At 44.1% G+C, this 25,341-nt stretch overlaps 1 long non-coding RNA gene across 7 annotated transcripts in view; it reads left to right on the top strand.

The window, feature by feature from the left end:
• The window catches only part of LOC140458773 (uncharacterized), a 32,538-nt gene extending 12,608 nt beyond the window's left edge, over positions 1-19,930 (top strand). For 3 of the 7 annotated variants that reach the window (XR_011953682.1, XR_011953679.1, XR_011953681.1), the window contains 2 exons: positions 15,065-15,182; positions 19,159-19,930. This is a non-coding gene — a long non-coding RNA (uncharacterized lncRNA). Of the gene's footprint in view, positions 1-1,995; positions 2,035-14,196; positions 15,183-19,158 lie in introns of all 7 variants that reach the window. The other 4 variants (XR_011953683.1, XR_011953685.1, XR_011953680.1 and 1 more) reach the window with 4 other exon arrangements.
• The last annotated feature ends 5,411 nt before the right edge of the window (positions 19,931-25,341 follow it).

The following is a 25,341-nucleotide window of genomic DNA, read 5'->3' as shown; positions in this document are numbered from 1 at the left end:
TGCTCTACATTTACCCCGACTAATTCACTCAACCCAATCATTCCTGAACACTATGGGCAATTGAGCACGGTCAGGTCACCTCCCCTGTACATCTGTGGATTGTGGGAGGAAACGGCAGCACCTGGAGGAACCCACACTGTCATGGGGAAGAATATGCAAACTCCACATGGACAGTCACCCAATACAGGAATTGAGCCTGTGTCCCTGGTGTTGAGAGATAGCAGTGCTAACCGTTGAGCCACTGTGCCACCCTGAAATTGTAATTGCATTCACATCTACCACGTCCTCTGCAAGTTTATTCCACATGTGAACCACTCTTGTGCAAAAACAAAAAATAACATCGGAACTTCTTTTTAAAGCCTTACTTTTTAATTTGAGAAAAGGATGTCCCCAATCTTGAATCGCAACCCCTCCTGGAAAGGGCACCTGCTGTTCACATTACCAAAACTCTTCAGGATTTTATAAACCTCTAATAAGTTCACCCCTCAGCCTCCTGTGCTCCAGTGAAAAAGGACCCAACCTATCCAGACTCTGCTTATAATTCAATCCCTCCGTTCCCATCACCATCCTGGTAAATCTCTTCTGAACCTGCTCCGATTTAATAATATCCTTCCTATAACAGCACAAGCAGAACTGGGCACAGTATTCCAGAAGAGGCCTCCCCAACATCCTGTACAACCTCAACATAATGTCCCAACGCCTATATTCAAAGATCTGAGCAATGAAGGCAAATGTGCTAAACCCCTTCTGAACCACCCTGTCTGCATGTGACACATAGTTCAAAGATCTGAACCCCTCGGTCTCTTTGTTCCATATCACTATCCGAGGCCCAACTTTTAATCAGTCTAAGTCCAGCCTTCGTTTGTTTTACCAAGATGTAATATTTTGCATTTATTCCAATCCAAAAATCACAAACATCCTTCGAGTATAGAGGCAAGAATGTTACAGAGATGTTACAGGTGCATGGTTCTCTGAAAGTTGATTCACAGGTAGACAGGACAATGACGAAAGCTTTTGACACACTGGCCTTCAGCAGTGCATATCACTGAGTATCGAAATCAGGGAATTACGTTACAGTTAATAGGATGCTGGTGAGGCCATACTGATAGCGTAATGTTCAGTTTTCCTTTCAATTTGCTATAGGAAGTGTGTTATTAAATTGGAAAGACGGCTGAAGACATATACAAGGATGTTACTGTCTCAATAGTCTGAGTTATAGGGAGAGTTTGGACAAGCTGGGATATTTTACTTTAGCCTGTATGAGGTTGAGGGGGATCTGACAGAAGTGTATAAGATCATGACAGGCATGGACCGAATGAATGTACTCAGTCTTTTTTCCCAGGGTTGGGCAATCACAGACTAGAGGGCATCAGTTTAAGGACAGAGGGGAAAGAGGGGAAAATCAGTAAGGCAAAAAGGGGACAGGAGACCGCTTTGGCGAATAGGGAAAGGGTTTTTACAAATACATTAAGAGCAAATGGGTCACTAGAGAGAGAATAGGCCACCTCAAAGATCAGCAAGGCAGCCTATGTGTGAAGACACAGGAGATGGGGTTGTTGGGGGGGATACTAAACGAGTGGCATCAGTTTTTACTGTGGAGAAGGACAGATTTGTGGGGGTTGTCAAGATTAGAGATCGTGAGGGTGGGTGATGAGATGGGAGGCAATTGGAGGATGTTACAGAGATGCTTGTGATACCACAGATAGTGATGGTTCTGAGGCGAGAGAGGATTTCTAGAGATAAGGAAGAGTTTAGTCTGGATGAGGTGACAGTGATCTGGGGAGTTGTGAGCATGGAGGAATTCAGAGATAGCGAGAGTTTGAGTCCTAAAATGATACAGAACAGAGACAGACCCTGTGGTTAAACCAGTCCGTGTTGACCATAATTCCCAACTAATCTAATCGCACCTGCCTCCGCTTGGTCCACATTCATCCAAATATTTCCTATTTATGGACTTGTCTAAATGTCTTTTAAACATTGTAATTGTATTCACAGCTGCCTCTTTTTCTGGGAGTTCACTTCACACATGTAAAGGTAAAAATAAATCACCAATTTATTTTTTAAACCTTTCTCCTCTATTTTCAAATTGTATGCACCCAGGTCTTGAATCCCCCCCTCCCCCTTATCTACACGCTTCATGGTTTTATAATCCTTTAAGGTCATCCCTCAACCTCCTACGCTGTAGTGAAAAAGCATCCCAGCCTATCCAGCTTCTCCTTGTGACACAATCCCTCCATTCATGGCAACATCCCGGTTAGTCTCTTCCGAATCCGCTCCAATTTAATAATATCCTTCCTATCACAGCACAACCAGAACTGGACACAGTATTCTAGAAGAGGCCTCCCCAGCATCCTGTACAGCCTCAACCTAAATTCCCAACTCTGGTACTCAGAGGTCTGAGCAATGGAGATAAGTGTGCTAACCACCTTCTTAACCACCCTGTCTACATGTGACACAGACTAAGAAGACCTGTACCTCTCAGTCTCTTTGTTCCATATCACTACTCAAAGCCTTACTTTTAATTAGTGTAAGTCCTGCCCTCGTTTGTTTTATCAAGATGCAATATTTTGCATCAGTATTTACTGTGGAGAAGGACACGGGAGATGTAGAATGTGGGGAAATAAATGGTGACATCTTGAAAAATGTCCATACTACAGAGTACGGGATGTCTGGAAACGCATAAAGGATGGATCAATCCCCAGGCTTTGATCAGTTGTACCCTAAAATTCTGTGGGAAGCGAGGGAAGTGATTTCTGGGCCTCTTGCTGAGATTTTTGTATTATTGATAGTCACAGCTGAGGTGCCAGAAGACTGCGGGTTGGTTAATACGGCGCTACTATTTAACGAAGGCAGTTTGGACAAGCCCAGGAACTACAGATGCTGTGCTAGACTAGGTGTTGGAGGGAGCCCTGAGCGACAGGATTTGCGTGTATTTGGAAAAGCACAGACTGATTAGGGATAGTCAGCATAACTTTCTGCATGGGAAATCATGTGTCACATACTCGATCTGGTTTTTAAGAAGTAACAAAGAGGATTGATGAGAGAAGAGTAGTAGATGTGATCTATATGGACTTCAGTAAGGTGTTCGACAAGGTTCCCCATGGGAGACTGGTTATCAAGGTTAGATCTCACGGAAGTAGCCATTTGGATATAGAACTGGCTCAAAGGCAGAAGACAGAGGGTGGTGGTGATGGATGATTATTTTTCAGACTGGAGGCCTGTGACTAGTGGAGTGCCACAAGGATCGTGCTGGGTCCACTACTTCTCATCATTTATATAAATGAATTAGATGTGAACACGGGAGGTATAGATAGTAAGTTTGTAGATGGCACCAAACTTGGAGGTGTAGAGGACAGTGAAGAAGGTTACCTCAGATTTCAATGGGATTTTGATCAAATAGGCAAATGGGCTGAGGAGTGGCAGATGGAGTTCAATTCAGATCAGTGCGAGGTGCTGCATTTTGGAAAAGCAAAGCTTAGTAGGACTGATACACATCATGGTCAGGTCCTGGGGAGTGTTGCTGAACAAAGAGACCTTGTTGTGCAGGTTCATAGCTCCTTGAAAGTAAAGGCGCAAGTAGATAGGATAGTGAAGGTGTTTGGTATGATTTCGTTGATTAGTCAGAGTATTGACTAAGAGAGTTGGGAGGTCATGTTGCGGCTGTTCAGGACATTGGTTTGGCCACTCTTGCAATATTGTGCGCAATTCTGTTCTCCACCTATCACAAAGATGTTGTGTAACTTGAAAGGTTCACAAAAGATTTATAAGGATGTTGCTAGGGTTGGAGAATTTGAGATATAGGGATAGGCTGTACAGGCTGGGGCTGTTTTCCCTGGAGCGTCAGAGGCTGAGGAGTGATCTCAGAGGTTTATAAAATCATGAGCATGGATCAGATAGATAGACAAGGGATTTTCACTGGAGTGGGGGAGTCTAGAACTGGAGGGTATAGATTTAGCGTGAGGGAAAAGATATAAAAGGGACCTAAGGGGCAACTTTTTCATGCGACGGTGTTGTGTTTATGGAATGAGCTGCCAGAGGGAGTTGTGAAGGCTGGTACAATTGCAACATTTATTCGGCATCTGGATGAGTATATGAATAGGAAGGGTTTAGAGGGATATTGACCAAGTGCTGGCAAATGGGACGAGATTAGGTTCGGAAAACTGGTCGGTATGGACGAGTTTGACTGAAGGGTCTGTTTCCATGCTGTATGTCTGTGACTCACAGCCGGGGATCAGCTCAGTGGGTTTCAGTCTCTTCAAAGGTAAATCTTACTCTGTTTTACTTTTTCAAATCTGCAACATTCAGTAGGGTGAGTGTTTACTAGTTTAAGTGCCTCTGTTATGATCTTTTGGTTGAATGTTTTAAATGTAAAATACAGGTACTAATGTATTCGAGAGTAGTCTTTTGTAAAGCTGTAAGACTCTGCCTTTTTCTGGGTCTACAGATTAAGGTGCAGAGATGGCCATTCGTACAGTGATGTGCACTTCCTGGAGGAGAGTAGGGGGAGTTTGAATGATCCTGAGGATAGCCTACAGGAAGTGATGCAAATCCTCTTGGATCACATGGATCAGATGGAGCGGTGCTTCATGGTAATGAAGAATTTACAAAAGTCAGGATGTGTGATAGGTGGCAGTTTCAGGCCGAAAAACTGCCGATACAGTCAGGTAGATGGGTTACCTCTCGGAAAGGTAGGAGAGGGAGGTAGGTAGAGAAGGAGTCTCCTGTGGCTATCCCCATCTGAAACAAGTATACTATTATGGATAATGTAGGTGGTCATAGACTCTCAGGGGAATTTTGCACTGACAGCCAAGTTACTGCTACTGAGACTGGCTCGACTATAATGAGAGGTATATCAGATTCCAAACGCTCAAGGATGATAAGGGACTCTGTAGTTGGGCACAGACTGCCCTTTCTGTAGCTGACAGACATCAGAATGGGGTGGTACCTCCCTGGTGCCAGGATCAAGGATGTTTAGGACAGGTAGCAGAATATTCTCAAAGGGAAGAATGACCAGTGAGAGGTCATTGTACATTGGTACCAATGACATAGGAAGGGGAAGAGATGAAGTCCTGATGAGAGAATATAGCAAATTAGCCTGGAATATAAAAAAGTAGGTCCTCGACCATAATATCTGCATTACTTCTGGTGCTACATGCTAGTGAGAGTAAGAATAGCAGGATGGAGGAGATGAATGATTGGCTATGGAGCTGGTGTAGGGCAGAAGGATTCACATCTTTTGATCATCGTAAGCTCCTCTGGAGTAGAGTTGACCTGCATAAGAAGGATGGATTGTACCTGAATTAGAAAGTGTCTAATATCCAGGCAGGGAGATTTGCTAGTGTTACTCAGGTGGCATTAATCCAGTGAGGGTAAACCCAAAGAGATAGTGAGAAAAGAGGTAAGTCTGAGGCTGGTACAGTTCAGAAGTCAGACAGTCAAGACAGGCAAGGGCAAGGCACAGAACCAGGTGGAACTGACAAGTTACACTGCATTTACTTCAATGCAAGAGGCCTGACAGGGAAAGCAGATGGGCTCAGGGTATGGTTTTGAACGTGGCACTGGGATATCATGGGTATTACAGAAACGTTACTCAGAGATGGGTAGGACTGGCAGCGTAATGTTCCCGGGTATCGATGCAAGAGGAAGGATAGGAAGGGGGACATGAGAGGAGGCGGAGTGGCCTTTTTGATTAGGGGTAGCATTACAGTTGTGCTGAGGGAGGATATTCCTGGGAGTACGTCCAGTGAAGTTATTTTGGTGGAACTGGGAAATAAGAACGGGATCATCACCTTGTTGTTACTATCTGCGTGGGTTTCGTCTATTTGCTCTGGTTTCCTCCCATTATCTAAAGATATGCAGGTTGTGTGGATATTCCAGGCTGAATTGCCCATATTGTTCAGGGATGTGCACACTAGGTGGATTAGCCATGGGGAATGCAGTGGTAAGGTAGGAGTCTCTGAGGGTCCGTGTGGTTGTGATGAGCTGAATGGCCTACTTCCACGCTGTCAGGGTTCTTTGATAATTCTACTAGTTTTAAAATAGTTACAGAAAATAATAGACCAGATCTAAATGGTGTTCTAAATTGGACAAAGGCGAATTTTGACAGTACAAGGTATTCCTTTGCTATTCCCAGGCTGGAAAGTGGGAACATAAGAACATAAGAAAGAGGAGCAGGAGTAGGCTACATGGCCCCTCAAGCCTGCTCTTCCATTTAATAAGATCAGGGCTGATCTTTTCATGGCCTCTGCTCCACTTTCCTGTTCTCTCACCATAACCCTTAATTCCTTTCCTGTTCACAAATCTACCTTTTGACCTAACGATAGTCAAGTCGATAACCTAAACTGCTGCACTCAGCAGCAAATTCCACAGATTCACAGATTTACCTAAAGAAGTCCATCCTGAACTCAGTCCTAAATCTGATACCCCCTTATTTTGATGCTCTGCTCCCTAGTTTAAGCGACCCCTAGCGGAAATCACCTCCCTGCTTCTATCTTATCTACTCCGTTCATAATTTTATTTTTTTTCCCATCCAACCTCCCATATTTCGAAATTCCAATGAGCATACTACCAGTTTCCTCAATCTCTCTGCATCCGCCAACCCTCTGAAATCCTGACTGAAACTAGTGACCCTCCTCTACACTCCCTCCTGTGTCAGTACATCTTTGCGAATGTAAGGGGACCAAACCTGTACACAGTACTCCAGGTGTAGCCTCCCCAGCACCCTGTACAGCTGCAGCATAACCATCCCTCTAGCAATGAAGGACAATATTCCCTTCACTGTCTTAATTACCTGCTGTACCTGAAAACCAACTTGCTGTGATTCGTGCATAAGGACACCCAGCTCCCTCTGCACAGCAGCATGCTGCAAGTTTTCACCATTTCATCATCAGTTTGCTGTTAGTCTGACCAAAATGGATGACTTCACGTTTCCCAATCTTGTCCTTCATCTGCCAGATCCTTACCCACTCACATAGCCTATCTGTATCCCTGTGCAGACTTATAGTGGCCTCGGCACACATTGCTCTACCACTCATCTTAGTGAAGTCTACCTTTCATGAATCGATGCTGTGTCTGCTCAATGAGATAATTTCTATCCACATAGCTCACTATTTCTTCCTTAAGAGATCGGGCATTTTCCCCACCAAAGAAGTTATGCTAACAGGTCCATTTTAAAATATTCGCATTTGTAGCTTGCCAATCTGTCAGAGCTGTCCCAGAGTCCAGCAAATTTTAGTGAATTATCACGAGTGCATTTGCTATTTACCCACTGCCATCTGTTAACTTCCCCTGGGATGCACTCCATCACGGCCAGGAGACCCATCTACCTTTCGGCTGTTATCTTTCCCAACACCACCTCTTTACTGAGAATGATTGCTTCTTTGTCCTCATCTGCCATTGCGTCCATAGGCCTGCAACAACGAGAGTACACAGACAGTATGTTCCTGTTAAGGCCTTAATAGGTAGTGTAGGGAATGCTGCCTGTCGAGAGAAATTGAGAGTCTCGTCAAGAAAATGAAGGAGCGATACGGCAGGTGCAGACAGCTGGGTTTGTGTAAATTCCTGGAGGAGTATAGGGGCAGTCGGAGTCTCCTCGAGGGAAACCAGGAGAGCAAAAACGGGACATGAGAGAGCTTTGGGAAATAGGTTCCCAGAGAATCCAGAGATTCCAGAAATACACTAAGGATAAACGAGTAAGCAGGCAGAGAATAGGGACCCTCAAAGATCAAGAAAAAGGTCCTATTTGTCCGAGATAAGTATATACCTGTCAGGCAGGGCGGAAGCTGTAGAGTGCAGGAGCTGTGGTTTACAAAGGAAATGGAATCTCTCTTCAAAAGGAAGAAGGCGGCTTATGTTAGGATGAGATGTGAAGCGTCTGTTAGGGCGCTTGAGGGTTACAAAATAGCCAGCAAAGTCCTAAAGAAAGAGCTCAGAAGTGCCAGGAGGACACATGAGAAATTGTTGGCGGATAGAAACAGGGTAAACCCTAAGGCTTTCTATAGGTATTTAAAGAATGACGAATAAGATTAGGACCAATCAAGGATAGTAGTGGGGAGTTGTGTGTAGAGTCAGAGGAGATAGGGGAAGCACTAAATGAATATTTTTCAACAGTATTCCCTTTAGAAAATGACAATGTTGTTGAGATTACTGAGATACAGGCTACTAGACTAGGTGGGATTAAGGCTCATGAGGAAGAGGTATTAGAAATCTTGCAGAGTGTGAAAATAGATAAAACCCATTTGGCCCAGTGAACTTATCCCAGGATCCTCTGGGAAGCCAAGGTAGAGATTGCCGAGCCTTGGCATTGATCTTTAAATCATCATTGTCTACAGGAATAGTGCCAGAAGACTGGAGGATAGCACATGTGGTTCCCCTGTTCAAGAAGGGGAGTAGAGACAACCCTGGTAATTATAGACTAGTGAGCCTTACATCAGTTGTTGGTAAAGTGTTGGAAAAGGTTATAAGAGATATGATCCAGAAAAGAATAATTTGATTAGGGATAGTCAGCACGGTTTTGTGAAGGGTAGGTCGTGCCTCACAAACCTTATTGAGTTCTTTGAGAAGGTGACCAAACAGATAGGTGAGAGTAAACCGGTTGATGTGGTGTATATGGATTTCAGCAACGCGTTCGATAAGGTTCCCCACAGTAGACTATTGTAAAAAATGCGGAAGGATGGGATTGTGGGAGATAAAGCAGTTTGGATCAGTAATTGGCTCGCTGAAAGCAGACAGTGGTGATTGATGGGAAACGTTCATCCTGGAGTCCAGTTGCCAGTAGTGTACCGCAAGGGTCGGCGTTGGGTCCACTGTTGTTCGTCATTTTCATAAACTACCTGGATGGATGGATTAGTAAATTTGCAGACAACACGAAGGTTGGTGGAGTTGTGGATAGTGACGAAGGATGTTGTACGTTACAGAGAGACTTAGATAAGCTGCAGAACTGGGCTGAGAGGTGGCAAATGGAGTTTAATGCGGACAAGTGTGAGGTGATTCACTTTGGTCAGAGTAACTGGAATGCAAAGTACTGGGCTAATGGTATGATTCTTGGTAGTGTAGATGAGCAGAGAGATCTCAGTGTCCAGGTACACATTTCCTTGAAAGTTGCCACCAGGTTGACGGGGTTGTTTAGAAGGCATACAGGGTTTTAGCTTTTATTAACAGGGGGATCGAAATCCGGAACCATGATGTTATGCTACAGCTGTACAAAACTCTAGTGAGGCTGCACTTAGAGTATTGTGTACAGTTCTGTTCCCCACATTATAAGGAGGATGTGGAAGCTTTGAAAGGGTGCAGAGGAGATTTACTAGGATGTTGCCTGGTATGGTGGGAAGGTCTTACAAGGAAAGGCTGAGGGACTTGAGGCTGTTTTCGTTAGAGAAGAAGGTTGATACGTTACTTAATAGAGACATACAAGATAATCAGATGGTTAGATAGGGTGGACAGGGAGAGCCTTTTTCCAAGAATGGTGATGGCGAGCACGAGGAGATATAGCTTTAAATTGAGGGGTGATAGATATAGGACAGATGTCAGAGGTAATTTCTTTACTCAGAGAGTAGTCCGTGTATGGAATGCTTTGCCTGCAACGGTAGTAGATTCACCAACTTTAAGTACATTTAAGTCGTTATTGGACAAGCAAATGGACGTACATGGAATAGTGTTGGTTAAATGGGCTTCAGATTGGTATGACAGGTCGGCGCGATATTGAGGGCCGAAGAGCCTGTACTGTGTTTTAATGTTCTATGTTCTATGAGCAATATGCTGTAAGGATCGTTTCTGGGTCCACTGCTTTTCTTCATTTATGTAAATGTTTTCTATGTGAATATAGGAGGCATGGTCAGTGACTTTACATAGATACCAAAATTGGAGGTGCAGTGGACAGGGAAGAAGGTTACCTCAGATTACAATGGGACTTCAAACAAATGGGCTAAGGAGTGGCAGATGGAGTTTAATTCAGAAAAATGTGAGGTGCTCCATTTTGGAAAATCAAATCAGGGCAGGACTAATACACTTAATGGAAAGGTCCTGAGGAGCGTTGCTGAACAAAGATCTTGGAGTGCAGGTTCATAGTTCCTGAAAGTGGAGTCATAGATAGGCAGGGTAGTGAAGAAGGCGTTTAGTATCCTTGCCTTTACTGGTTAGTGGATTGAGTACACGAGTTGTGACGGCATTTTGTGGCTGTTCAGCACATTGATTCAGCCACTTCTGAAATTTTGCTTTCAGTCCTGGTTTCCCCGCTATCGGAATGATATTGTGAAACTTGAGAGGGTTCAGAAAAGATGTGCAAAGATGTTACTAGGGTTGAGGGTTTCAGCTATATAGGGATGGGCTGAATAGGCTGGGGCTGTTTTCCCTGGAGCATCGGATGCTGACAGATGACCTCAGTGGTTGATACAATTGTGAGGGACATGGATAGGGTGATCAACCAGGATCTTATTCACAGGTTAGGTGTGTCCAAATCTATGGGGCACAGGCTTAAGGAGTGAGGAAAACAATTTATAAGGGATCTGAGGGGCATTGTTTTCAAGCTGAACGTGCTATGTGTATGGAATGAGCTGCCAGAGAAAGTGTGGTGGCTGGAACAATTGCAACATTTAAAAGGCAACATTTAAAAGATTGGGTAAGTGATTAGGAAAGGTTTAGAAGGTTATGGGCCAAGTGTTGTCAAATGGGACGAGATTAATTTAGAATATCTGATCGGCATGGACAAGTTGGACCAAACGGTTGGTTTCTGTGCTGTACATCTCGATAACACTGAAACATTAAAATAAGATACGTTTCTCTATGTGGAGAGTTAGCAGAAGGTCGGATAATTCTCCTTGGAACTCAGAAAGTTAAGCAGTGATTTCAACTAGGAGCAGATTTCTTACAGGCAAATGGGAGATGAGTTGGGACAGACTGGCACCATCTCCAGAGAGAGAGAGTACAGCCCCAATGGGCTGAATAGCCCCCAGTCCCTCTACTCTGTGATACTGCCCCCTTTCACTGAATGTTGAAGCTCATGCCAGTGCAGAGCCATAGAGATATACAGCATGAAAACAGCCCTTTTGGTCAAACTAGTCCATGCTGACCAGATATCCGAACTTAATCTCGTCCCATTTGCCAACACTTGGCACACATCCCACTACACCCTTCCAATACATACACCCATCCAGATGCCAAATGGTCTAGTTTTACCAACTTCCACCACTTCCCCTGACAGAAGATTCCATACACACACCACCTGCTGTGAAGAAAGTTGACCCTCTGATCCCTTTTATATATTTCCCCTCGCACATTGAACCTATGCCCGCTAGTTCTGGACACCCCCACCCCAGGGCAAGGACCTTGTCTATTTATCCTATCCATGCCCCTCATGATTTGATAAACCTCTATAAGGTCACCCTTCAGCCTCCAATACTCCTGGGAGGAGCGCACAACTCGTGTCACAATGGGGCCGGTGAGATTGATGGCAGCTTCAGACCAATAGGAGAGTTGATGTGATCCTCCAGATAATGGGAGTGAATGAGGGGTGGGTCCAGTGGGCCAGCATGTGACCATAAACTGTGCAGGTGCACTGTCACTATGGTGCGGGTGTACTCCGTGAGTGTGAAGGGAATGAGAGCGACAGCAGAGATTGGGAGAGAAATTGAGTTTGTATGGACTGGGAGTGTTGATAAACACACGGTTTTAGGTGGCTAGACCTGAATTAGAAATTCCTGGTAAATTAGAACCAAAAGAGCTGCGGATGCTGTAAATCTCACAATAACCAAAAGGTACTGGAAAAGCTCAGCAGGTCTGGCAGCATCTGAGAAGAGAAATCAGAATTAACATTTTGGATTCGCTGAGCCTTCCTCAGAGCCGATGTGACTGAAAAGAAATGTCACTTTTTATGCAGAAGGTAGGGGTTAAGGAGTACATGATAGGTGGGGATAGAGTCCAAAGAAAGAGATGGGAGCAGTTGGACAACGGAGTGGATAACGAACTGGCTGGGGGAGGGTGAATAGCTGTTTATGAGGACTGTTAGTGGCGAACCATAGGTAGTGTGTAATGGCATGCTCTATGATAACAAGGACTGGTGTGTGGGTTAAGAGGCTAGGGCGCTAGGACATTGGACAGTTCAGGGCCTAAAATTATTGAATTTGATAGAGGTGTTCAGGATGTCCAAGTAGAAAATGAGGTGTTGTTCTTCCAGCTTGTGTTAAAGTGTGGCGCTGGAAAAGCACAGCAGGTCAGGTAGCTGACCTTCAGCACTTGATCACCCTGAAAATCTACTTTCCAGGGACTGTACACTTGTTCTGAGCCCTTCAGAGGGATTGAAGGGGATAGGGAGAGAACAGGAACAGGGTTGTGTTGTAATCTACAAAATAATGGTCACCCTCCCCCTCTCGGTGTCTCCCCTCTGTCTCCCATCCCCCATCATGCCTCCTCCCCACCGCAGGGAAAAGATCTTGTGTATTTTCCCTATCCATGCCCCTACTGATTTGATAAACCTCTATAAGGTCACCCATCAGCATCTGACGCTCCAGGGAAAACAGTGTATTCATCCGCTCCCTTTGGTTCAAATCCTCCAACCCTAGCAACATGCTTGTAATACTTTGCTGACCCCTTTCAAGTTTCACAATATTGTTTTGATAGGAAAGAGATCAGAATTGCATGCAATATTCCAAGCATGACCTAACCTAGGCCCTGTACAGCCGCAATATGACTTCCCACCTCCTATACTCAGTGCTCTGACCAATAAAGGAAAATATACTAAACACCTTCTTAACTATCCTATCTACCTGTGATTCTGCATTTCAAGGAGCTATGAACCTGTACTCCAAAGTCTCTTTCTCAGCAGCAATCCCGAGGACCTTATCATTAAGTGTATTCACCCTGCTAATATTTGCTTTTCCAAAATGCAGCACCTCACATTTATCTAAATTAAACTCCATCTGCCAGTCCTCAGCACATTCAACCATCTGATCAAGATCCCATTATAATCTGAGGTAATCCTGTTCACTGTCCACTACACCTCCAATTTTGGGGTCATCTTACGAACATTACTTCCTATATTCACATCCAAATCATTTATATAAATTATGAACATTTCAGGATCCAGCACCGATACATTGTGACATCCCACTGGTCACAGGTCTCCAATCTGAAAAGCAACCTTCCACCACCACCCTCTGTCTTCTCCCTTTGAACAAGTTTTGTATCCAAATGGCTAGTTGTCTCTGTATTCCATGAGATCTAACCTTGCTAACCAGTCTCCCATGGGGAACCTTGTTGAATGCCTTACTGAAGTCCATGTAGATTATTTCTACCGCTTTGCCGTCATCAATCCTCTTTGTTATTACTTCAAAAAAATTGAATCAAGTTCATGAGACGTGATTTCTCACACACAAAGCCGTTATTAATATCCCGGACTTAACTCTGTACATTGGGGTCTGCGTCACCCAGTTATGGGTGTTAATATTCTGGATAAATTTCACATACACCAACTTTGTGTTGGTGACTGTGTACTGAGTCTTGTTAATAACACCAACACAGATGAGTTCCTTTTGAAAGGCAGTCCCTATATCCCTAACCCCCTTCCAGTTGCTCTGTCTCCTCCATTCCCACCGTAGACAGTAAGTGGGAGGAGCTCATGGAGTTTCCATGTGAGTGAGATTGAGAAAATCTTCCCTTCTTTCCACTAGCCCACCAAGAAATGGCGGTAGTGTCCTTACCTCTGGACCAAGAGAATCGGGTTCAGAGTTTGGTAACAGCGGCTTTGAAGAGGCTGATTGGAAATCATGCCCAAGCCACCAGGCCATACTGTCTCCCAGCTGTCCCTGCCTGAGTCTCCAAACAGAACCATCCTGTCGTTTCTCTCCTGTCAGACTCTCCCATTACTCAGTTTGTCCAGTATTCCCTCCTGCTGCTGCACTGCTCCTGTCCCTCACTGACCTGTCCATCCCCAAGTGTCCTCCACATTCATTCGTTGTTTACAATCCCATTGTTCCAGTCCTGCAGCCCCTCCCCCTCCACTCTATTGGGCACAGCTGCTGTCAATCACCCAGGCACCTGTGTGATCTGGAGCATGCTCTGTAGGAGGGGAGACCTGTGCACGGGCGCAGTGCTGGCCAATTGTTGGCGTATGTGCAGTATGGGTCAGTGCCAGCGAGGGAGGCTTTGGATGTGTGGGATTAATCTGTCATTGGCTGCTCCCTCCCTTCCTCCCTCTGAGAACAGGACCCAGGGGACTGGTCCCTGCCCTGGTATCGTGACAAGTGGTCGGCGTATCGGTGGGGGGAGCATTTTGCAGAAAGTTATCAGAACTCAGGTGAAGATTCAGGAATGTTATGGAAAGGAACAAAGGTAGGCCTGCAATTAAAGTTCTAATTTGGTTCATTTTAGTTCAACCAGATGTGATTTGTCCAGTGTGTGCAGGATGGTTCTTATCAGAGGGTTGGTGTGGAGGAAATAAATAAGAGGTTCCAGATTGGGAAAAAAAAAATCAATGTTGGTCTGACTAGGAAACCTTGGGTGGTGGGGGGAGGATTCACCAACACCCAGGAGACTCCGAGTCAGATTCATTGATTTGATTAGATTAGACTTCCTGCAGTGTGGAAACATGCCCTTCGGCCCAGCCAGTCCACACCGACCCTCGGAAGTGTAGCCCACCCAGACCCATTTCCCTCTGACTAATGCACATAACACTATGGGCAATTTAGCCTAGCCGATTCACCTGACCAATGCATCTTTGGATTGTGGGAGAAAACCGGCGCACCCGGAGAAAACCCACGCAGACACGGAGAGAACATGCAAATTCCACACGGACGCTGTGGGGCAGCAGTGCCATTGTGCCACACCTTTGTTTTGGTCCTTAGTCTGCAGGCAGGAGCTAAGAAGCTGAATTCAACGAGAGGAGAGAGCATTAGAACTGGGTGTGGAGGAAAGGGGTGAGGAGATTGGTTTGGATTTCAGTTCACAGAAGGGAGAAATTGTGAGACTGAGAATTAAAGCTTTGGGGGAACAAAGAAACTACAATTTAATACTATAATTGTCTTATGAATTTCCATCCTGTGTTAATGGTGGTGACTTGTTTTCTCTGTTGTAGGGTACTGAAAGGGCAGATTTGTGAATGAGAAATTCAGATTGAACTTCATGTTCAGTTTTGACAGTTACTTAATCCGTGCCGATCTGAATATCATTGGCCTTTTCATGTGGAAAGAAAGGTGTGTATTCTGTCCGTGGGCGAATATTTCAAGTGTCAATGTGACTGGAAAAATTACTGAGACACAGCCAAGTCCATGTCAGCGTGGTGAATGTGGAGAGAGCTTTCATTTGTTTTTAAAAGTCTGAAAATACATGTCACATTTCCCAGGAATAATGAAGTTACAGATTTGTTTTGTATGAGGACAAGTTTTTAATTAACCATGCAACCAGAAAGACAGAAGGATACCTGCACCATGGAAAATACAATGAAAACGGGATTGTTGTAATGGGGTTAATTTTCGATCATGGCTTGTAATCCGTTGGCGATGTCACGTCTGTTCCAGCGCCGTGGGGAGACACTGGAAATGTGATGAATGCAGTGAAGATTTCGGTTATTCAACTGGATAAGGTGCAGAAGAAATGGGCTCAGGGGTCTGAGTTAGAGGGAGAGGTTGGACAAGCGAGGATTCTTTTTTGTTTAGAGCAGAGGAAACAGAGGGGAGATCTATTTCTGGCAGTGTATAATATTGTGACAGGCTTGGGTAAGGTGAATGCACTCAGTCTTTTTCCCAGGAAATCAAGGAGTAGAGGGCATCAGTTTAAGGTGAGAGGAGAAATTATGAAAGGGAACCTGAGGGGCAACTGTTTTACATAGAAGGTGGTATGTATATGGACTGAGCTGCCAGTGGAAGTGGTTGAGGTGGGTACATTAACAACATGTAAAAGACATTTGGACAAATACATGGATAGCAAAGGGTCAGATGCAGATGGGCCAAGTGCAGGGAAATGGGTTCGCGTGGATGGACATATTGGCCGGCATGGGCCAGATTGGGCCAAAGGGCCTGTCTCTGCTGTAGGACTCTGACTCCAAATATATTTTCTATTTCTCCCGCCACCTCTGGTAGTACCCTGGGATGTATTCCATCCTGGCAAAGAGACATGTCTACCTTTAGCTCCATTAGCTTGCCCAGCTCTAACACTTTCGTGATAATGGTTGTTCCTTGGTCTTCACCTTCCTCAGTCTCCTTATCAATTACTGGCATGTTCTTCGTATCCTCCACTGTGAAGACTGACTGCTGTGTACTCATATTCCTGAACCCTGCTGGATAGGAATAACTGGGCACAGAACTCTGAGAGGTCTTCTTTGAGTCTTTATTGATGAGACATGGCAGTTACCTGGATAGTGTACATGCAGAACACCTCCAGGCAGCATCAGGTAACTCCCCGCCTGTCCGATGTGCCGCTCCCATTCTTATACCTTTGTGGTTTGTGTTTTGAATGGACGCTGTCTCTCAATATTATCTCCATGGCAATGGCAGTTAAAAAAGTCGAGTTAAGCTCAGCACTTTGTGGTTAAACCACATACCCCTCCCTCACGGCCCTGTGGCTCAGTCAGGTATCTGACAGGCACTTCAGTTTCCGTGGGGCTGTCTATCAGGATTCTGATGTGGAAGAACTGGTGTTGGAGTGGGGTGGGCAAAGTTAAAAGCCACACATCACCAAGTTATAGTCCAACAGGTTTATTTGGAAGTACAAGCTTTTGGAGTGTGCTGAGATTTTGCACTTGATCAGGATTATCTCTATGGTAACAGTTAAGTGCTTCAACAATTACAGAGGCCATATGTTCCCCAAATAATAGGTTCCCCTCTAGCAGTGTAAACTGCTATTCCAGCCCTGGGGATAGCTGCTCATCACTTTTCTCCCCCAATCCCATCCAGCTTTCTGTTGATCTTTAAAGTTTTTCTAATCTCCTAGTTTCTTCTTGGACTTTGCCAATTTGAATGCTTTCTATTTCAGTTTGATAGACTCCCTTATTTCCTTATCCACCCACGGCAGATTATTCCATTTCCTACAGTCCTCCCTTTTCACTGATATATAATTTTGCTGAGCAGTTTGAAAGATTATTTGATATTCCTCCACTGTCTGTCAACTGTCCCACCCTAAAGTCTTTGCTTCCAGTCTACATTAGCCAACTCCTGCCTCATCCTATTGTAGTCTCCTTTGTTTAAACACAGGATCTTGGGATTGGATTTAATCTTCCCGCTTTCCAACTGTATTCTAAATTCAACCAGATTTATCACAAGTCTTTTATCAGATTACGAGGTGAGGCCATGTTACCTGGATGTTTTGGTTTTCATTGTCAGAGACCTTGGCTTTGTAATAAAGTACAGGATAGATGTTCAAAACAGAGTATTCTGGACGGTGTGAATGTACTGAACAGTCTAAAACCATAAATCACTGTCTCCCCTCAGTTTACATGATCTGGAGATGCCGGTGTTGGACTGGGGTGTACAAAGTTAAAAATCTCACAACACCAGGTTATAGTCCCTCAGGTTTAATTGGAAGCACACTGGATTTCGGAGCGTTGCTCCTTCATCATGATCCAATTAAATAAGTTGGACTATAACCGGTCTAACTCACCTCAGTTTAAAATTGAAAAATCATTTTCTCCCACATGCTTCCTTACTTTCGAAGTTTGAAACGCTAATCCACCTGACTATCCTGCTTTTTCCAAAAATCTCCTTTGGTGAAGGTGGTGAGTTTTGGATTCAGCTTTTCCGTTATTACCGCAAGAAGATAAGCACTGGGCACAGGAGAGGCAATGCAGCTCCACCATTTAATACCATGCTGATTGAGCTCACCTCGGTCTCAGCTGGATTTTCCTGCCTGCTCTCTCTTACCCTTCAATTCATTGCAAATTCAACATCTGTATTTCTTCAGTAAATTTGCTCATTGTCCTAGCATCTACCGCATTTTGAATAGGGAATTCCACAGATACACAGCACATTGAGATAGGTACATTCTTCTATATGAGAATGGAATAGGAGCCCTACCGTGCAGAAATAGGGTAATCGTCCATGGAGTCCACGCCAACCCTATCATGAGCATCCCATTCACACTCACCCATTCCCTGTATTTCCCATGGTTAATGGCTTAACCTGCACAGGTATGGGCACTGGGAATTTCGCATAGCCAATCCACTTAACCTGCACATCTTTGGACTGTGGGGTGAAACTCGAGCACCCAGAGGAAACCCGCAGTGACGCAGGGAGCACGTGTAAACTCCACACAGTTGCCTAAGGCTGTAACCAAATCCAGGTCTCTGACGCTGTGAGTCAGCAATGCTAACCATTGAGTCACCTCTGCTTAAAATCTCCTGCTCCTATTATTCTCGCCACACCCCAGTTGGCTGAATCTATATTCCTTACATCAGAAAATCAGGTTGTGGAAGCAGATGTTTCAATAAAACCCAGTGACAATCCAAATGTTATGTGTGTCTGAATGGGGATCAGATACACAACACCCTCCAGTCTACACTTTTCGTTGACTTTCCAGAGACAGGGCTCCAATGGCGTCATGGGGACTACAACTCCCACAATCCCTGAGGCAGGGACCACACGTGTGTGGGGAAACACGGCACTGTACATGTACAAAATGTGTGCGGGTTTTGGAGCATGTGCTTTGGGTAAATATGCTTTGCGGAAAGTTTTTCACACTGTGATTGGCTGGAGGAGGAACGTATTTACTCATAGTATTGATCTGTTGGGGGAGGGGGTCAAAGTATCACTACATCCATGTAGGACCACTCTCCATCCCCAATTCATTGTAATGGTCGGAATCAACTAATGGGGAACGAAGAAGGATCTGATCCATTCTCCCAGATTGAAGGTTCCTCTTCTGTCCAGGATCTGCCAACTCCCTTTCTTTCCTTTTGTTTCATTCTGCTGTTACATTATTCACTTGCAGCAACTGAAGGGAAAGGAAGTGAACTCAGAAAGGGTGCAGAGTCTAACCAGGGACGGGAAGTGGTGGCATGGATCTGTTTATCAGTAACTCCATGAGAATGGGGAGGGTGTACATTAGGGGGTAGCAGAGTCAGAATGATGGGAGAGAGTAAGTGGGCTGGAGGGTTACAGCTTTGAGGGAAGAAAGGGAAAAAGAGTAAGTAGAATTGTCTGCTCTGAATTTCTAACATGTACATATTCCTTTATACAGGGTGCTAGATGGTGAAGATTTGCAGACTGAAATCTCAAAGTGATGTGCAGATCATGATTAAGTTAACCAGCATTTGAAGAAGCAAAGACAGAGAATCACTCAGCCAAAGTCCTGCAACACTCTCATCGCAGCATTTTCGATCTCTCTGCACCAAATGGACTGTGAATTGTACAAGACAGCAGCTCCCTACCATCTTCTCAAGGGTAACTAGAGATGGGGAATAAATGCTGGCTGAGCCAGTGATGCCCATATCCTGGAAATGGTTTCTATCTCTAGTTGCTGAACCCCAGTTGATGTTCCTGCAGGATGATGAGGGACGCTGAGTGCATCCTCCAGGAGGTAGCACCATCACATTACCCCTGCCTACACCCACACAGTAACACAGCAACATCACTGGAACAAAAGGCAGTGAAGCCAAAGGAGGACTTAGATATAGTTCTTCAAGGTAAAGTCATGAAAAGGGATTGGAACACAGCAGGAGACTGAGCTGGATGGTCAGCTGTTTCCCATTGAATGGTGGAGCAGGATTGAAAGGCTGAATGGTCTCCTCCTGCTGCTATCCCCCAGGTCTGTATATAGTCATGGAGCCTGGGCAGGAAGGAGTTCGCAGGGATTCTCCAGGAGATTGCACTTCCACAACAGTTTTCAGTGAGGGATGGTTTGATGGATTTTATTTAACATTTATCTTTAACAAAAGGTTTGTAAATTTTGGTTTTAAAATGTTGTAAAAGTTATTTTGCACAGCAAATAAAATTAAAGAAAATAACGTAAACTGTCTGAATATAACAGTTTTAAAACTTTCAACCCTTGTAAAACAAAATCCTGTCTATTCCTGGACACAATCACTTTCCAGCTACTCAAACTCCAGGGAAATATTCCCTCCCTGTCTGAACCTTTGGTTTGATTTAACTGCTTTTCAGTTCTCGTTCTGTTAGCTGTGAAGCATTCTTTTTCCCCATTTCTCCGACCCAGAAATGTGAGCACAGCAATCTACCCACCATCAAAATCATCAGTACGCCATTTTGCTTTTGGTTAACATATAATCACCAGCAGTGCAAATGTGAGGACTGCAGATGCTGGAAACAAGAGCCTAGATTAGAGGGATGCTGGAAAAGGCCTTTTGCTGAAATGTTGATTTTCCGGCTCCTCAGATCCTGCCTGACCTGCTGTGCTTTTCCAACACCACTCTAATCTAGACATATAATCACCAGCAGTCAACCATTTGTGTAACCAATTGAATATTTCCAAACAAAGCCCATTTCGGGCCAAACAAACCATTACAAGTGTCAGAATGAGAAGGGACTAAATCACAGTAGAGTTGTGGGGAGGGGGCAGCGATGGAGATAAAGCACTATATCCCCTGCGGTGCCCACTTCTATCTAAAGGCATCGAGAGCATTGATCCACACCACATGCTCCTTTTCCAAGGACACCCTTCTGTGTAGCATTTATCCTCAATCATAGAATAGAATCCCTACAGTGTGGGAGGAGAGCATTGGCCCATCAAACCCCACCGACCATCCGAAGAACATCACGCCCAGAGCACTCCATCACTGTAACACTGCATTTCCCATGGCTGATCCACCTAGTCTGTACAATTCTGGATCCTGTGGACAATTTAGCACGACTGATCCACCTAACCTGCACATCTTTGGACTGTGGGAGGAAACCAGAACACCTGGAGGGGACCCACACTATCATGGAGAGAATGTGGGAACTCCACACAGGCCGTTGGACAAGGCTGGACTCCAACTTTGTACCTGATGCTGTGAAGCAGCTGTGCTACAATCACAATTTAAATCAAAACAGATGATCCCTGCTCATTGTCACATTGCTGTTTGTGGGGACTTACTGCCCAGAGAGACATCCTGAGGTTCAGAAAGTGGCAATGTAAGTTCAGTCACCTCCAGCCCAGTTAATGTGGTTAACAATAACATCAATACTCCAACAGTGTCATCATGTACAAGGTCCACTCCTGACTCTGATGGACAGTAACATCAGAATCAGAGTCCTGCAGTCCACATGGAGCAGGGGGATAACCACTTCCCTGTGAGCACTCACTGGGCTCTCAATCGTGTTGAAGACGCAGCAAATCTCTTGTCACACAGAGGGGTGAACAGCTCCTACCCAGTGTGAACACGCTGGAGTCTCAGGGGGTGGGATGAATAACTGAATCCCTTCTCTTCACTGAGCATCTGAATGAGATCTGCCTCAGTAGATTGTGAGGTCGAGTAAATCCCTTCTCATACGTGGGGCAGGTGAAATGCCTCTCTGCAGTGTGACTGTGTCGGTGAGTGTCCCACTGTTCGGGTGAAGTGAATTCCTTATTCTGATTGAGCCCGTCCTCCTGTTTCTCTCAGTTATCATTGACAATCTCACACCAGAACTTGTTCCAGAGAGTGTTCCAGAACAGGCAGAATGGTCAGCTGCGGCTGGTCACCTGACTTGTCACTGGTCCTGAAAGGTTCACTCTCCACAAATGCTGCCAGATCTGCTGAATTTTTCCAGCAATTTCTTTTATTTTTTTCAGTTTTTCCCAGCATGTGCAGATGTTTAGTTTTCCAATTCTCATCTTGTCTGTTGCAGAGGAGTTTATTGATGAAATTAGAGGGTTTTGAAAATTGTACGTTATGTCACACATCAGCTATGATCATCATGAATGGCAGAGCAAAGTCGAGGGGCTGAATGGCCTCCTCCTGTTCCAAGGAAAGTTTTCCATTGTCAGCTTGTGGTAACATTTCCCGTCACTGCTCAATTCACCTCCATATCGAACACATTGTTACTGACTGAACAAACCTCCTGTGTTTGAAATAAACTTACTAATGTTCAGTGGCTCCCTCTCCTGCCACCCGGGTTTAACTCTCATCATGGAATACTGTCGTGTATTACTGCAGGAATGCCCACAAAGACTAATCCTGGAGTCTGTATCCCCTAGGATCCACAATCACCTTTTATTGACTTCTTCCTATTTCATTCTGGCTATTGAACTCTTGGTTTCAATCCAATCTCCTGTCATGCTCTTCAACATGTCCACATGGGTGGACTAGAGGTAGCTGGGATTTAATGAAGGGAAGTGGGGATTAGGTGGAAGCATGAGGAGCGGTGACAGCAAAGACAGTTCTCATTGTAACAGCAGAGTTTCTCCATGACCTAGTGAGTGGTGAGGCAGCTGAGTTTGTGGGCGGAGACAGTTTCAATCAGGGATTTGGTAAGACACTCAGACATTGACCTGTCCAACTGATTGTTAACTCAGACAGATAGAAAGAAAGATGCACATTTAGATATCACCTTTGATGATCTGGGGCAATGAAACATGCTTCCAACCCAAAGATTTCAACCTCAAAACTCTGAAAACACAGACACAATGCTTTCTGTTTGTACCAGGCTGTCTCTGAGGCTCCTCTTTTCTTGTGAAAAGCGTTTCGACCTGTTCAGCCTTTCCTGGTGATTATAATCGCTATGTTCCTGTGAGATTTGTGACTGAACCTTTATTTTCCTCTTCCTTGTGAGTGATGAAAGTAGCAGAAACAGTTCCTGACCTGTGAGGGGTTTTGATTGGAGTATTTATATTTACAAATCCATTCCCACCCTCACATACAGTGTGAAATTGATGTAAAACTGAAGGAAATGAGTGAGTGAGCACCCACAGAATCATAAAGGAATCATATGTATCTGAGTTGAATGAACAACAATCAAAACTAGTTAGAATCACAGAATCCCGTGGGTGCAGAAAGAGTTTATTCTGCCCATCGAGTCTGCAATGACCTGCTCACCCACCCTACCCGCATAACCCCACATTAACCATGGCTAGCCCAACCCACCTAAATTGCACACTGCGACCATGTTAGCATGGCCAATCCAGTGACGTTACACATCTGTGGGAAGGTCACAAATTACATACAAATGCTGAGAATTGTGGAAGATGGCTCACAAATACTAGACTCTGACACAAATGCTCTGCTTTTCAAAATAAAATCTGGGGTCACTGCAACCGGAAAAAGTTCTGATTTTCTTAGGAGGAAGAGAATTCAAAACTCACGCCACTGACCCAGGGGGGGGAGTGAAAGTTACAGAGGTCTCGGAACCATCAGAAATGTAAGAGGTTGTGAGCAAGGTGGGGGTGAGACAAGGACACAAAGACAGTCTGTCACACGGGGGAAGGCAGGAGAGGTTCAACAGCAGAAATGGTCGTCCCTCAAGGCCATGGAGAATGGAGTTAGAGCTGGGAAAGAAACAAGGAAATAAGGTGTGCAGCTGCCAAAGGAATATGTTAAAAAACAGATTATAAAAGCATAGAGGGCAGAGTTCAGTCTGAAATCTTTGCTCTCAGTGATGAGTAAAAAAGCTGTAACGCCTGGGGAGTTGTATTTCAGCCAACACTTACCCAGGATTGGCCAAGTGTGCTGTCATTTTCTGATAATTTTTTTCTGGCATTTGTAGTTCAAGTCTGATGACGCTAGTAACTTTTCAATTTGGACTGGAGTTTAAATTTCTGGAGAAATGTCAAATAAATCACATTGATCACATTCTGCACATCTTAGTCCATTACCCTGCATGTTCCAGTATTTCAGTGACATCCATGTCCTGCCGGTGGGACAGGACATACAGGGATGGTGACGATGGTGTCTAGGACATTGTAAGCTATGATTCTGTGCGTATGACTGTGTCGGCTTGTTGCTTGACTTGTCTGCGTTCCAGCTCACCCAAGAAGATGTTGGCAGGGTGAGACAGTACAGTTGGAGATCCTCTGCTCGCCAATTCCTTTCCTTTTTGTTTTTTTAGAATTTCATTCTCTCTCACTCTCCCCTTTGCAGACTCTGACAATCATGACAATTTTTTTTAAAAAAAACATGTCTCTATTAGAAAACCAATCGAGGAAAATATATTATTCTTGCATCAACTGCATTTTTAAACAAAATCCATTGTGTTCAATAAACACTGTCTCATTTTTTCCTTCAATTCTATCAAGTGAGCTATTATATTTTGTCCCTCAGTTTACCGATCTTAATAAATATCCAATCAATTTCAGAGCAACATGCTGACAAAGTATTGAAACAATTTATCTGTTTAGGTTTTAGCATTAGTTATAACGTCATTACAATTACAACAATTGCAGAATAATTGGTCTGGGTAACAAGTATACTGAGGTTTACAATTTAATTTATTGATTGTTTGAAAATTGGTACAATATATCCTTTTTTCAGGATTCTAACAGTAATTGTTAAGGCAATTGTTAGTATGCTTTAGTTTAGTTTTGCTAACAACTACAGTGATGTTTATATTTGAATTTAATCCAATCTTCCATAGTACCTATATAGTAATATAAAACTCCATTTTATTTCCAATCAACACCCCTACAAAAGAATCCATTATTTCTGATGCAATGCGCACTGTTCAAAATATGACTTTTGCTCATTTGAATGATCTGTGTAATCCCAGCCTTATAAATTTAGAAAATCCTATTTACTTTTCCCTGCAACAATTCCTGTTCATTTTTTGCAGATAGCACAGTCAAATAGCAAGATGAAATTTATCATTATTCTTAAGTATGCCAGTAGAATTTTGAAAATCTCTATGTTGCTAATATATAATAATTGTTCATTTCAATCCATAGACTATAGAACAGTACAGCACAGCCCTTTGGCCACGATGTAGTTCAGACCTTTTATCACACTCTAAGATCAAACTAACCAACATGCCCTTCATTTACTATCATCCATGTGCCTATCCAAGAGTCGCTTAGATGTCCCTGATGAATCTGAACGTACTACCACCACTGGCAGTGCATTCCACACACTCACCACTATCTATAAAGAAACTATCTCTGACATCTCCCCACAACTTCCCCCATTCATCTTAAAATTATGCCACTTTGTGGGGAAACGTCTTTCATTATCCACTCTATCTATGCCTCTCATCATCTTACACAAAGCTATCAAGTAAACTATCATCCTCTTTCATTGCAATGACCAAAGCCCCAGATCTGTGAATCTTTATTCATGAGACATGCCTTCCAGTCCAGGCAACATCTTGATAAATATCATCTGCACCTTCTCTAAAGCTTCCGCATCCTATGTCTTATGAGGTGATCAGAACAGAACACAATATTCCAAGTGTAGTCTCATCAGGGATCCACGGAGCTGCAGCATAACCTCGTGGCTATTAAACTCAATCTCGCCACTAA

The sequence above is a fragment of the Chiloscyllium punctatum genome, chromosome 34 (assembly GCF_047496795.1).
Source record: "Chiloscyllium punctatum isolate Juve2018m chromosome 34, sChiPun1.3, whole genome shotgun sequence".
Lineage (NCBI taxonomy): Eukaryota > Metazoa > Chordata > Chondrichthyes > Orectolobiformes > Hemiscylliidae > Chiloscyllium > Chiloscyllium punctatum.
The sequence above is the reverse complement of the archived record's forward strand: the minus strand, read 5'-3'. Positions and strand labels throughout refer to the sequence as shown.